A 5,000-nucleotide genomic window follows, 5' to 3' on the forward strand; every position below is an offset into this window, starting at 1 on the left:
TTCGAGCCTATGCTCTTCTACAGAAAGGGACACAGAAAAAACAAGGAGAGACAAAATGTGTGTAGTGGCTAACGATCTATCATGGCATGTATATATATATATATATATATATATATATATATATATATATATACCACGGCTCCCACATAGTCTCCATCTACGAAATTCACTCACAAAACATTGGTCGGTCTGGGGTTAAAGAAGAAGACACGTACCCAAAGTACTGCGAAGTGGGGCTAACCCAAAATCACGTGGCTGCAAGCGAGCTTTTTAACCACACAGCCACCAGTTGCATCTATATAACATTCCGCAGTATTGAATATCATAACAGCGTGATATGCTACGTTTATTGTATGGCTTTAGTATGGCATCGCATAACATTCAATTACGTAGAATGATATCGCAGTTAGATCGCATGTCATTGCATGGTTGTATTATGATATCGCGTAGTATTACATGATGGTGAGTGATTCTGAGGCATCTGCGAGTGAATATAAGAATGCAAACACGAAGATGTAGAAAATCAAATACACAAACCAAGAGACCAAAACAAAGAAGAGAATCTGCGAACCAAGTAATCGTGTTTTCAGTTGAACAGTTATTGAGGAGGAAACACTTTGATTGTGAGAAATGGACGTTTTATGGTCTCCTTTTCCTTATGCTCTTTTTTTTTCATCTTTCTCTCATGCTTTCTCTCTCTCTCTCTCTCTTTCTTTCTCTCACTCTGTCTCTCTCACCTTTTCTCTCCCACACACATTCTCTTTCTTTCTCTTCATATTCGTTCAGTATCTTTCTTCTTGTTCGCTTTGTTCTGTGTGTGTCTATATATATATATATGTATATATATTAGATAAATAGATAGAAAGATAGATAGATATACTTACAAAAATGCATATATATATACATATATAAGTATATAGCAGGTGTGTCTATATATGTATATCTATATATATAAGTATATATATATAGATAGATAGATACATAGATAGATAGATAGATAGATAGATAGATAGATAGATAGATAGATAGATAGATAGATAGATAGATAGATAGATAGATAGATGCATATATACAGACATGTATACATATATATATACATATGCATATATTATTATATATATATATATATATATATATATATATATATATATATATATATGTGTGTGTGTGTGTGTGTGTGTGTGTGCATGAATGTATGTATGTATGTATTTATGTATATATATGTATGTATGTATGCATGTATGTATGCATATATAGTGGATTCCCCAGTTGATCTACACATATGAGAACCCAACAGCCTAGCTGTTAGTCTAGCCATAGACATTACTGTATTCAGTAATAAAGGCTTGTATAACACCAACCACACTCTTTAGATCCTTTAACACAAATTTTTGTTCACGTTGTCAGATTACACAGTTACTGGGATTAACAAATCTTAGATATGTTGGCGCGATTATCATCCATAGAATTACATGACTGTTAAGCGTGAAGTCGAAGAGAATTAAGATAATTTTCTATATTTAAACCATATTGTCTCCATATGTAGGAGAGAATTTCCAAACTCCAGTCAGAAGTAAGACATGCCTCACCATCTAACTATTTTTGAAAATCATAAAATTATGAAACCGGTTAAGTTTATACGAATGCTTCGCTTTTCTATTTAGTTTGCAAAATACTGTGCCAGTGCGTGAGTTTATTATTATTATTGGCGTAATGACCTTCCCAAGACAAAACAAGATTAATGTAAATAAACACTAAGCAACCCAGCTAAGTACACCAGCAACACTGATCAACAAAAAAATTTCTTATATCAGAGATGATTTTCAGTAGACTAAAATGATTTTTAGGAGCTGATTTCAAAAGTGTCTGCGTTATATTTATCATATTTGTTTCGTGTGTTGTTTTTGTGTGTTGTTCGTTCATATGGGTATGCAAATGAGATCAATTGTGTGTGTATACTTGTGTGTATGTGTATGTGTGCGTGTGTATAAGTCTTTGCGCATGTCTGTATTATATCATATTATATTATATTTTATTATATTATATCATATTATATCATATATTTGGCACACACAGGCACGTATACACATACGCACGCACACGCGGGATTTCTACATCTTAATCATAACGATGATACGGAGAGAACAAAGAGACCGTGATACCGAACACTATTTTTCTAGTCTTAACATAACTGGGTATAAATGGATTTTCTACAAAGAATAAATACAAGATTATTTATTCTAACATGTTTTCAGCACGTAAACCAGTTCAACATGAAGGCACAAATTCGTTTATTTCCCCCCAGAATGATGGACTAGCTTCATAATGAAATTGACAGTGATGAAGAAGTAATTGACAGAAGCGCTGAACTTTCTATAGATCTTGAATGCGTACTTTAGGAAAATCTGAAGAGCCAATGTCATTTATTGAAGAACGATCTTACTAGAGATTTGTCACTTTCTTTCGAGGAGACAGAAATTCTTGCCTCCAAGAATGAAGGAAAGTCATTTATTTGACAGAAATGTGCAGGTTCTCCTTTTGATGGTGATTCACTCGACCAAATCTATACCAGTGAGTCGCTGTCAAAAGCGAAATTTTAATTTGGTAACATGGCCCCACTCTGCTTTCGCAATGATATCAACGAACTCTTCGCAAACTATTCTCAGATTCAAGGAGCCTTTGACTAGACACCCCTTTGTCGATTCATTACATAGAGAGGTGAAAATATTTCCACTACGTAATGGAATTTATAGCCATGCATTCCCATTGCCGACTCTGTTCGCTTGAAGGAAGCATACTATAACATGGGTATACTGTTTGATACTGTGAACATCAATGAAACCCTAGAAGTCGTTTCATTCTTTAGGCATGCAAAATGAACATGCATGTATGATATTTACAAAATACTGCTGTTTCTTATGTTTGTGGGACTCTCGTGCAACCACAGTAAACATAACTGGACACAGAGGTTAACATATGCTCCACAATGAAATCTTTTGTGAACGTAATAAGATACGTTATACCAAGAGAATGTTCAGTATCATCGTAAAACAAAATTTCTAAATGAGAGTACGGCAAACTAAAAAGAGGGATTTTTTCAGTTCCACAATTCAGGATGATTTTAAAGATATTGAATTTAAGCAATCCCATTAATACACCGGAATTAGAAGTTCAACAGTTTTTAATGGTTACGTAAGAGCTTTCAGCAGAGAACAAAGTTCCATGCATATAGAGGTGAAACTGGGAAACCTTAATAATATGAGTACAGTAATCCCTCGCTAATTCGCGGTTCAACTATCGCGGATTCACGACTTCGCGGATTTAAAATATATATATATATATATATATATATATATATATATATGAACACCTGAAATTTTTCATTAAATCCAAAAAAAAGAAGAAGAAACGCAGCAAGTTGTCGACCAAACTGGCTTGATTTTCGGACGGCTGGCCAAGCTCTGTAACCTGGCTAAAGAATTGAAAGAGGGGTCACAGGAATGGGACGACTATGGATCGTTCTGTGCAATTTTGCAACAAGGTCGACGAAGTCATGAATCCCTACAAGATGCTCCTCAAAGGAAAAAAGAAGCAGCATCAGCAAACTTCCTATCACAATGTTTTTGCAGGCTCGCAAAAAAAAGCCAGTTCCTGCTGCTACTACTACGGCTGCACCTTCGGAAGAAGTGGAAGAGGTGTCCCGGGAAAGGTCACCGCCGTCAGCTTCATCATCATCATTTCTACTGCGCCGCAAATTCATCACCATCATCATTCAAATTACACTTTAACTTCTTTCGTGTTGAGTACAGTAACAATCTTTATTTTTTTATAATCTAAAATGTTATTGCTTAACAGTTGTCCTTGTTATTAATAGACTACTGTAATGGGTGGGTTGTTAACAGTACAGGGAGGGTTTTAATAGTCCAAATACACATTAAATAAATACTGTAAATATGGTGTCCCTACTTCGCGGAAATTCAGTTATCGCGGCCGGTCTCGGAATCAATCTACCGCGATAAACGAGGGATCACTGTATAAGCAAAAGGACTGTCAAGCACCGTTAAAACTACTTTTATATATTCAGCTTCATTTCTTTTCGAAAAATCTTGGCGCAGTAAAAGACACAAGGGAAAATGAATGGAATCTCGATACCAGAGATTTAGAAACAAGGCTTGATAGTTCATTATTGCTATATGTTATACTGGCACAACTCAGACAGATTTTACTAGAAAAAATTATAATCGCAATACTTAATTTGCATAATGTATATATTTAATTATATATACGTTTCTAACTGAATCTATGAGATGAAAATGAATTTAATGTTAAATATACATTAATTAATCAAGTTTATGCTGTGTGTTTGACTTCAAACAATAAATTTTGTATAAAATGTTTTTTATACACTTTAGATATTGACAATACAGTCATATAAAATCTTTCATGTGTATGTGTGTGCGTATGTATGCATGTATCTATGTATGTATCTCACTTTCTCTCTCTCCCTATATTATGTATTATATTATATATAGTGTTGTGTGTGTGTGTGTGTGTGTGTATAAATATATATGTATATATATACATATAGTATATGTATTTGTATACTTATATATATACACACACACATGCATATATGCATACATACGTATATATAAATATATGTATATATATATATATATATATATAATATATATATATATATATATATATATATATACGTACATACACACTCACATTTATAAGTGTGTAAATAAATGTATGTAGCCACACGCACACACACACACACACAACACAAACACACACACACATTCACACACACACACCACACACACACACACACACACAACATAACACTCATGAACCAAGAGCCAGATAGCTTAACGCTGGACTACAGCGCTGTCGACATAGGGACTACTTGACAGGTGAAGCAGAATGACGTATAAAGGTAAGACATTGGCCAGTGAGAAAGAAAAAAGGATTCCTGCGGGTAACAACAGACA

Source organism: Octopus sinensis, linkage group LG6, assembly GCF_006345805.1.
Source record: "Octopus sinensis linkage group LG6, ASM634580v1, whole genome shotgun sequence".
NCBI classification, from domain to species: domain Eukaryota; kingdom Metazoa; phylum Mollusca; class Cephalopoda; order Octopoda; family Octopodidae; genus Octopus; species Octopus sinensis.